This window comes from Furipterus horrens, unplaced genomic scaffold (assembly GCF_987537825.1).
Source record: "Furipterus horrens unplaced genomic scaffold, mFurHor1.1.pri manual_scaffold_3, whole genome shotgun sequence".
Classification (NCBI taxonomy): domain Eukaryota; kingdom Metazoa; phylum Chordata; class Mammalia; order Chiroptera; family Furipteridae; genus Furipterus; species Furipterus horrens.
Window position 1 is genome coordinate 177,433,411 of NW_028327173.1, and position 11,701 is coordinate 177,445,111.

Sequence of the window (11,701 nt, forward strand, 5' to 3'; positions counted from 1 at the left end):
TTCCCTGTGTCTGGGAACTCCTTAGTGTAATTAGCGACCTTTGAACTCCACAACTAATCCTGAGCTATTTTGTATTCCTTACTCATCTTTAAGGCTGGACCTTTCTTTTCTTCAGAGTCCACGGCCACAATTAAAGAAGAAACAGCTGCATTTCAAAGGGATTCCGATTCCAGAAGCTTAATCGTGATTGACATGCTCTTATTCTAAGCTATAAGACACTCTTAAGAGTCCTTTCTTGGGTTAAAACTTCAATCATTTTCTAAAAAATTATCTCACTATGGATTTTATTCATTTTCTTTGATAACTATTCTTTGCATTTTTTAACTTGAAAGATGCTTTGCATTTGCAGTGAATATGAGCACCTATTTCCAAAGATTTGGAAGGTGTCAGACCTACTCTAGATGCAAAATTGCTAAATTCCCTTTTAGTGCCAAAATATGATTATGAAATATGATGTCTATCATATAGGTAATTATTCTTCAGTAGACCCAAAAGGTACAAAAAGTGTTACATTTCTGAAAATGTTCTCCAGAAAAGATGGTTCATGATTTTTGTAAAACCATTCTTTTCTAAACAATATTTTTAAAACTTTTTAGAGCCAGCAATACTCTTATAGGTGTGGGCATTTTTTTTTCCTTTTTTAAATAATTGATTTAAATATCAGGTTTGAAGTAAATAGCCTTGTCAGGAGTTCTTAAGAGAATCATTCGCTTAAAAACATTTTCTTGATTAAACATTAGCCTGATAAAATTTGTTTTTTTACACCAACTAAATATGAGTTAAACTATTTTGAGTTTATATATTGTATGAAAGCACGATTTTATACATAATAACAACAGCTAATATTTTTCTTCTTTTTTTATTATAGTATTTCAGACCACTTTACAGACATGCATAGACTCCTGCACTGCCCCTGGGAGGTAGGTAGGTGGATGGAGCTTTCATCCAGAGCCTCTGCAGGGACTGCTGCCACAGCAGAATGGTTGTTTCTAAGACAAAGGTCAGAAAAGGGATGTTAATAAACAGTCCTCAGGTTTAAGGGACTTTTTTAGGATTACATCTTAAATTCCAACAAATCAGATTTAGGAGTTACTGAAAGTGAAATTGATCCATCCCTCATCCAAACTTTGCAATACTTTCCTGTTCTGACATCATTTAGATAGTTAGCTGTATTATCAGATTAGAATCCATTGTACCACGCTGCTGAAAGGAAAAGGAGGCAAAAAGCTAAACATAGGATGAATTCTGAACCTTTTAACCTGGCTGAAGTACGTTGGTCCCTGTTATGCAAATACCTTCAATCCTCTGCTAAGTTCAGTGGAAATAATTTTCTTGAATGACAGGTTTATTCAGCAAGGATTCAGTTGGTGATTAATCCCCCTTTGATCTAGGGTATTTCACTTAACTACCAGTTACCTCGTTCTGACAAAGTGCAACTGAGATTAGGGAGATCACTAGAACACTACCAGGGTGTGCATTTATTCTCTCTAACCTTTTAAAGCAAGGGCCAAGAATGCAATTTATTTTCAGTATTTGAAGATGTAAAGTCCTGTCTGCTAAGTTAGAAAGTCAATTGAATACCAAATGAAGTTTATTTCCTACGTAATAGAACAAACATTTCTTTTTGCTTTGCCTAACAGTGATTTTAGGAAACATAGGCTTTGAAGAAAGAAGAAATAAAGACTATATTTTAAGTATATTTTCTGGTTTTGTTTCACATACTGGAGTAAATACTTATCGGCCCTGAGATAACCCAAAAATCATAGCAGTGGCTACAACTTAGATTGAGAAAAAATGCTTCTGTTTTATTAAACTGCCTGATTTCTTCCTACCCTCTTCCCATTCAAAAATATCATGGTATGTGGTAAATCCAATTGGGGGAAACATGTAATACACAATTACAATTACTCATCTTAAGATTTTTGTTCATAAAGGTAAATGATGCCATTACAAAAATACTTCTGATAATTAAAATTATCAAAATAACCATTTTCCACAGTATTGTTTACCATTTTTCTGCCTTCCTTTCATTTAACTGTGTACCTCTTCCATAACTTTAAAACTTGAAATATTCTATGGAATTTTGCACAATATTTTAAGAATAAAATTTTAAGATGTGTTTCATGCTAGAGCTTCTCAAAAAATTCATGTTTAAAAACTTAATGTCAATATTTATAATACAAGATATCACATTTGAGAATCTATTTCTCATATATATCAAGACCCTAAAAAATAATTTTTAACAAAATATTTTAAAATATTAAATTATTGTTAATGATTAATTTTATTATAGACAAAGCAGTTTTAAGTGTTTTATAATTGTCCATTATTCTAGTAGCAGTTTGCAATACAAGTTATGAATTTAAGTAATTTTCTTATACATTTTTTTGGATCAGAGTCTTTGTGACCCAATTTCTAAATTGAAACAATGACTCAAAGAAGTAGGTTTCTAACTTACCTTAGTACCAGCCTCTTGAGTTTCATTTTAGTAATCAAACTGTTTCCAAGTATCTTTTGATAGTAAGTTAATTACAGAAATTGAGGATCAAAAAACATAACATGAAAGGCAGGATCCCCTAGCTATTTGCTAAGATACTAGTATTTTTATAATTCACTCTGAAGTAAATATTTAGTTAGTAGAATGTTGCAACATATTTTGAAATATGCCATCGGAGAACCTATATAAAACATATGCATGTATGTATATGTAATATATATAATACATATGTTAGTGTGTGTGACTTGGTGAGTCTTCTTATGAAATATTTAGTATCTTGTCAGAGGAAGAACATTTAAAGTCAAATATTTAAATATCTTCCCTCCTAACAGTGTTAATACTAATGAAGAGGTTTATTAAACTAAAAATTGCCAAAGAACTCATGAAGTCACTCCTACAAAATGATTAATACTCTTATGAACTGAAGGCTTTTCCATTAGCGTCTATTTTTTTTTCACCAGCCATTTTATGGGTATAATAATATTGTTCATATATAGCCTGGATCAGTGCAAGGCCTTACCTGTATTGCTAGTTTACTGCCTTATAAGCAGGTTACTCGGAGGTCCATGCTGATTCCTCTAAGGCTCTGGCTAATTTGCATAATTGTTGTCAATGTGGTGTTAATGTATTTGCACAGTATTTGCAGATTGACTGATACTCTGGGATAGAAACAACCTGCTGAATTGTTTTTTCCAATAGGACGTGAAAATTTGTATATTTTAATAACCTATTAAACATTTAAAGTCAATGTGTATGTTTCCTTCAATGTATTTTTAAATGAGTTTTGTAAAAAATGGTTTAGATAACACACTTTTAATAACAAAAATCTTAGCCCTCTTAAAATTTTTATTTTTCTTTCAAGGGACTAGAGTGCCCTCTGCAGGTTATAAAGAGATAATTTATGGCTATATTTGTCTTTAAACCCTATGATTTTTCCCATTTAGAAGCATAGCCTGAAAAATATATAATCTATTTTATTTAAATTGTTGACTTTGTTAATTTTTCAGTGACTGAAGGAAAAGTTTCTTTTCCTGGTCTGTTTTATAGTTGTGTTTAGTATGAAGAATGTAATACCATTGAATTTTCCAAATCACTTAGCTAGGACTCTTTGAATGTTGGAACTATACACACTGGATCTAATACAAGATCCCTCACAGAAAGGAGATTGGGAAAATTTACTATTTTGAAATTATTGAAAATGTGGAGAATAATGATTATTTCCCATTATATTTTTAGAATATTAATACATTTAAAATAAGCCTTACTTTTACAGTATGCATCATGTAAAATTTTTAAATTACAAGTTCTGTTTTTTGATCTTGTTAATGAGTGATGATTGTATTCAAGCTAAATAAACACAAGCTTCTTAGAATTTATTTAAACAAAATTAGAATTGAACAGAGAGTGCTCTGGCATTATTGTTGCATAAGCCTACTGACTAAAAAGAGTATTTCTCTTTGAAGAACGAAGGGCAAAGGTTTCACATCTGAGTCTCTCATTCGTCTACCCATCTTTCTCAATGGGTCTAACGGATTCATTTCTAAAGGATACAGGAACTCATATATAAAATTGTACAACTTGAACACTGATGGCACGTCTGATACCCTCTGAGCTGCCAGGGAAACTAAATATGATGAGAACAAGAGGAATGATTGGATCAAATTAATAGAAATAGATCTTTTTGCAAGCAACATAGTGATCCTGATCATCAACCTTGAAAAGTAAATTAGAACAAGCAAATTGCTGTTGAAAAATTCTTTCAGCACTCTGCTGTTGCTACTCAGCTAGTCACGGCTCAGCCAGAGGTAAGAAAAAAAATGCATTCATTTTTGCATTAACAAAGGAAACATTATTAAAGTGAATGTTTACATTGTGTTTATTGAAGTGTTCAAAGAATATCTGTTATGTCTACAACGTACGGTTCTCCCTACTATTATAGTGCGTGAGTGATGATAAAAATAAGTCATATGTACATTTTAGAAAAATAAATGACATCTAACTCAAGTGTTTGTGAACTATCTCCAAAATAAATTTAGGTATCAAACTTTATACTTTCCCTTTTAAAGATCTCTGTCTTCAGGAAATGTAACCCATTTAAAAAAAAAAAAAAAAAAAAAAAAAACATTTGTTTGAATATAACTTCCAATTATTTTCACACCTGATCTTAGCCAGAAGGCCAAGAGGCGATCCCATTATTTCAAATTGCTTTATGTAACCTTTCTCCCAGAAACTACAATGCATAAGAAATAAACTGAAAATCAAACAAAAAATAAAAACAATTGTGAAATTACTGAAGTGTGTGATTGAATATATAATGTTCATTAGAGAAATAGCTTGATAATTGAGAATGCTTTTGTGAGCAATTATCTTGAGCTACTTTGTAAAAACTAAATTGAGACTAGACAAGACAGCAGTTGAAAACAGGCATGCCAATCTGACATTTAAAAATGCAATAAGTATTTACTAGTAAAATAGGGGAAAGTGAAAATTCAGAAAGAATTTAAGCTTACACCTGTCTAAAATGAACAATTTAAATCACTTATATTTTAGAATTGAGAAGTACAGAATTTAACAGGGATTAAAGTACCATACTTTACTTGGCCTCTTAGCAGGTGTTATTGAATACAATTCAGTATTCTGTAATTTCTTATGGACTGACTAATTTTGAAGAACTATTTTATTAAATTTACCAACAGTAAAGTTGTCAGTCTTCCATGTTTCAGCCTAAAAATCTTATCTTTCACAGCAAAGATTATTAGCCCATGCTATATATGGGTTCTTGAGAACCTTTTAGCCAGATACTTTGTTTACCCTTTCTATAATATATTTACAGAGCACCATACTAAAATCCAGAATCTATAAAAATTATTTAAAAGTGATGAATTACTATGTATCAGTTTATATTTAAATATTTTATTTAACATTTTTGAAGGAACTTCAATCTTTGTCCATAATCTAAAAAAAATTTTTTTTGAATCTAAAATAAAGCAAATGGCAAACCACTAACTCCTTTTGCTAAGGAAGTAACCAGAAGTGATTAGTGATACTTATGGCTTATTAACTAATGTGAATATCAGTAGCTTCATGCCCATAATATGTATTTCCCTGCACACAGTAAAATACCACGTGCCATTTTATTTAATTTAAAGGCCTAAGCAATCATAAGGTATGACTTGGAATTAAAAACTGCTGAATAATCTAGTTGAAATGGAAACGTTCATTTGATTGATAAAAACTCATAAATAATGTTAAACTTTTATTGTGCTCCTATTATATGCCACTCCAGAACTAGACAAAAAAATTAAAAAAGTACCTGGAATGTGTTAGCATTGTAAATAGGAGAGTTATTGTAGACATTAGACATTGTTAGTTAGAAATTGTCCAAATAAGTGATGGTTGAAGTTCACCAGTCAGACAAAGGGAAAAAGGGAATCCTAGGGGCAACATCATATTTCTGCTTGTCAGACAGAATCCCAGAAAACTGAACATCCTATATAGTAAGAATAAGCATGCAAGGGAATATTTTTTGCTTCCAAATGTTTGAGACTTGGATATTTAAATATATGAATTCCTAACGGAAGTAATTACCATATTTAATTTCCAGCCTAATATACACAAATATCAAGGTACTCCTACATACTAAATGTACACTCCGCCACTGTCTCCCCCTTTGTCACTAATTTTGAATGCATGTTCACATACGCTAGTATGAGATTTACCTCTGTGTTACCAATGAAGAAAATGTGTATAAATAGGATTGTGAGGAAACTATATAAGTGAACTGTTATGTAATCTGTTAACATGCAAACATATACTTAGTCAATTAAGCTAAATTTTTGTTGAAGATTGTTCACATACAGTAGAACTTCTACCTTGGAACACATTCTTAGGCTTGAATCAGTTGAATATATACACGTGTGTATAAAAACAAAACAATGTGTGTGTGTGTGTGTGTGTGTGTATGTATATATATATATATATATGTATATATAGTTTACGTATCTTTCCTCCACCTTTCATGCCAATATTTTGAACTTCGTGAAGACAACATTCACCTTCACATGGTTGTATCCTCAGTGCCACCAGAAGCACTACAGAAGTTTAGTCTTGATTCAGTAAAGTAGCAAAATGTTAAGTATGTCATTAAATAGGCTGTTTTACCACCTAAATCAATAATGTTTGAGTGATTGTTTTGCACATGTGTATAAAAAGTCCATTCTGCAAACAGTGGTTCAGTGCACATGAAGCACAGGTGATTTCTGCCCTCTGATTGCCATCCCTGGCACTATTCAGAGAATGTGGTACTATGACACTGCTCTGCAGACACGCTGTGCAGATTTTTGGCTCCACCTGTTAGACTAGCTACAGCGGAGGCCTGCAGTTGCTACTCCTCATAGGTCATGTTCTTCGCAGTTATGCTTCAGTGAACCTTAAAGCATTTGCACTCCCATCTTAGAAATTCCCCTCTGGAACTCACTGGACAACAGCTTTGTGAGCTCCCCACTGTTCACAAAGTCGATCCTGATTTTGTTTAATATGACATGATATGTTAGACTCCCCACACCCCGTAAAGCCACAGCTTTTCAGTGATTCCTATATACTGATGAAAAAACGTTGCCAGTATCCAAGAATTGTGATTATTTTGAATATTTCTATTAACTATAAAGTCAGAGTGGTATGGAGAAAATATGCAGTCTTTGAAGTCATACAGGCCTGATTTCAAATCCCAGCTCTGCCATTTATGAGCTGGGTGGTCCTGCATAAATTACTTATCCTCTGTGGTCTTCACTTTCTTCCTAGCTTCATAGGGTTATTGGGAGCAGTGAATGATAGCAAGTTCTAAGTGCATAGGTATTCAATCAATATTCATTCCCTTCTAATACCAAAGTTAAAAGATAGCCTTTTCATGCGACTGTTAATGCCTATAATTAGTTATGCCTTAAAATTATCAAAGTTATATGAATTATCCTTTTGACCTTAATTTTGAATGCTAAGCTGTACATTATATTGCAAAAATGCCTATTCTGTTGCTTGAATGGGCCCTTGGAGTTAAAACAGCTGTATAATTAAGTGGCTGTGAGTGTTCTATAAAAGTTTGCTAAAGTAATAACCCACAACTATTAGAGATCAACTTCTGGAAGGCTTTTCTTGTCCAAGATATGATCTATGTCATTCATAACTAATTCCTACAAGTGAACCACAAAAAGAACCAGATTAAGCCTGAGTTTGGTGTCTGGTAAGGAAATGAATACATTCAGAATATTCTGATATATGCATTTATTATATAACATACTGTGTTAGGCTCTAGGAGAAAATGTAAAGATTAAGTGCTTGCTTTCCCAGAATTTACAATCTGAAAGAAAATAGAAATGTTTTAAGTCCAAGCTGTTTACCTCTTGGATTTTCTTGAAAAAAATTTTTTCCTAAAAATAATACAAAAATATTGATTTAATTGACAACATATTAGGTTGGCCAAAAAGATTATTTGGTTTTTTTCTGTAAGATGGCTCTAGTAGCGCTTAGTTCTCTAACTTCATTTGAAGCAATTTTGTTAGATTATGTTGTGACAGCTGTCATATCAGCATACATTAAATAAGATCAAAATTGGTGAATTTTTTGTGATCATTTTAATATTGAAGATGGAAGGAAATACACAACGCTTTTGGCATATTATGCTTTGTTATTTCAAGAAAAGTAAAAACGCAACAGAAATGCAAAAAAAGATATGTACAGTGTATAGAGAAGACGCTGTGATTGATCAAATGTGTCAAAAGTGGGTTGCAAAGTTTCATACTGGAACTTTCTCACTGGACAATGCTCACAGACCAGTTGAAGTTGATATGGATCAAATGGAGACATTAATTGAGAACAATCAATATTATACCATGTGGGAGATAGCCAACATATTCAAAATATCCAAATCAATAAAATTATTGGTGAAAATTTTAAAAATGTGTCTTTTGGACTTCTGGTCAAGATGTAGGTGTAGGTAAACACACCTCCCTGCACAACTACAACAAAAATTACAACCAGACTACAAAATAAATATCACCCAGAATTGTCATAAAATCAAGCTCTATAGAAGTCAATCAACCAAGGATTTAAAGAAGCCACATTCATCCAGATGGATAGGAGGGGCAGAGGCACAGTGTGGTACAGAGACATGGAACAAGCAGTTCTACATTCATGTATGGTGGGAAAAAATCAGGAGGGATACCAGGGGAGCAAGGGATCCCAGCCCCAGACCAGACCACCCAGCCCAGGGTTCCAGCGCCAGGAAGGTAAGTTTCCATAACTTCTGATTATAAAAACAAGTGGAGGTTGGGGCAATGGAAGAAACTTCAAGATTCTCAAGAGACTCTTCTTAAAGGGCTTTCAATTGACATAGGACTCACACAGACCCAAACCCTCTGGGATTCAGCACCAGGGTAACAGCTATAAAAGCAAAAATGGCATAAAGGAAGACACTGAAGTGATTGACAACAAGGTGATTGCTGGAAACTCCAGAAATAAGGCAGTGGCATTGTCCCCTCTCTGAGCCCTTCCTCACACAGAGCCACAGAGTGGTGACACATGTTGCCCTGCCCTGGCAATTACCTAAGTCCCTGCCCCATACAACTTACAATTGTACTTTTCTACAATAGGCTATGCTACTTAGGGAGTCAAAACAGCTCTACCTAACACACACAAGCAAACACAAAGAGGCTGCCAGAATGAGGAGGTGAAGAAATATGGCCCAAATGAAAGAACAGAACAAAACACCAGAAAAGGACTAAACAAAATGGAGATAAGTAGCCTATCAGATACAGAGTTCAAAACACTGGTTATCAGGATGCTCCAGGAACTCTGGGTACTCCAACAGCATTAAAAAGACCAAGGCAGAAATGAAGGTTACATAAGTGGAATAAAGAAAACTACAGGGAGCCAACAGTGGAAGGCATGAAGCCAAGAATCAAGTCAATGATCTGGAGCACAAGGAAGGAAAAAAAGCATTCAATCAGAACAGCAAGAAGAAAAAAGAATTTTTTTAAAAAATGAGGATAGACTGAGGAGCTTCTGAGACATCTCTAAATGTATCAACACCAGAGGTGGATTTAACGGCGGGCGCCCCGGGCCCCAACTTCTGAAGGGCCCCGCAGTTTCTTCTAATGACACCAGGTTTGGTTTCATTACTATGATGCATAAAATATCATTAACATATATTTTTATTTTCCCTGTCTCTTTTTTTTTAAGGGGCCCAATATTTTCTTCTGTGCCCAGGGCCTCACCCAACCTTAATCTGCCTCTGATCCAACACCCTAATCATAGGATTGCTGGAAGAAGAAGAGGAGGAGCAAGAAGTTGAAAACTTACTTGAAAAAATAATGAAAAAAAACTTCACTAATTTGGTGAAGGAAATAGACATACAAGTACAGGAAGCACAGAGTCCCAAATAAGATGGATGCAAAAAGGATCACACCAAGTCACATAATAATTAAAATACCAAAGGTTAAAAATAAAGAGAGTCTCAAAAGCAGCAAGAGAAAAGTAGATACAGTAGTCCCTCTCTATCGCGGTTCACTTAGCGCTGCCTCACTGTATTGTGGGACTTTTAAAAATATTATATTTAATTATCGCGGATTTTTTGCTATATTGCGGGATTTTGCAGTACTGTATACATATGTTGTTAAAGTTATGTAGGTTTAAGAGTGTAGAATATGTTTAAGAACATAAGTAGTGTTTATAAAAGTGTGAAAAAGGTTAAGGGAGTGGGAAAGGTTAATAAGGGGTTGGGAACAATTTATAAGTGTGTGGGAAGGGTTTATAAAGCCTTAAAATATATATAAATACTAAAATAAATGTAAGGTTCCTACTTTACAGATTTTCACCTATCGCGGGGTGGGGGGTCTAGAACGTAATACCCGTGATAAATGACGGAATACTGTAGTTCTAACCCTTTAGAGGAATTCCCACAAAACTAAGCTGATTTCTCAAAAGAAACTTTGCAGGCTAGAAGGGACTGGCAAGAAGTATTCAAATTGATGAAAAGCAAGGACTTACAACCTAGATACTCTATCCAGCAAAGCTATTGTTTAGAATTAAAAGTTAAATGTAAAGTGCTTCCCAGACAAGTTTAAACTAAAGAAATTCATCATCACCAAGCCATTATTATATGAAATGCGAAGGAAATTATATAAGAAAAAGAAGAAGATTGAAATGATGAACATAAAATGGGAATAAATTCACAACTATCAACAACGGAATCGAAATAAACTGAGTAAACAAGCAGAACAGGAACAGAATCATAGATATAAAGATCATTTGGAGAATTATCAGTTGAGAGGGAGAAGGAAGAGAATGGGGACAAAGTTTCAGGGATTAAAAAGCACAAATTTTTAGGTACAAAGTAGACAGGGGGATATTAAGAACAGTATAGGAAATAGAGTAGCCAAAGAACTTACAGCCATGACCCATGGACATGAAATTAAGGTTGGGATGGATTGCTGGAGGGAATGGAGGTGCTGGGTGGAGGGGGACAAAAGGGGAAAATTTGGGACAACTGTAATAGCGTAATCAATAAAATATATTAAAAAAATAAAAACTAGAAAAAGAAGAATGTGTCTTTTGTTTTATAAAAAAACTAAACAGCTTTTGCCAACTCAATATTTTTTTAATTTTCAGGTTGCTTAATTGATTGATTTTAAAGAATCGCTAGAGTTGTCAAATTTATGTTCCTAAACATCTGAGGTTTTAGAACAAGGGCACTTAAATCTTAGTAATCCTAAAAAGATCTGAAGATAATTTGTTCTCTTCTCATAGAATATATTTTGTTTTGATTCATTCTATCAGTTCTTTTTGCCCAAATTAGCTTTTTTGAATAATGTACTCTAAGCTGCAGCTGCAATTTTGTAATAGCAGAGAGCATATTCCTTCTCCTTCCCTAGGGCTGAATCTCTAACACAATGCCAAGCCTCTCTGATCCTCAGGAAACTTATGCTGAAGACCAGGCCCCCAAACCCAAGGAGGGAGGAGCTTACTAACTTTTCAGTTTTGCACATGCCCAGTTGGTGGTCCCTGAAAGCTTCCTATGGGCTGCATGGGGTCATATCTATTAATAGTTATTTCTCTTTATACTTCATTTTATTTCTAGCAAACACACTAGTTGTATATTTTTAATAGTGACATAAAGTTTCCATCTCAAATATAAATACAAATAAAAATATT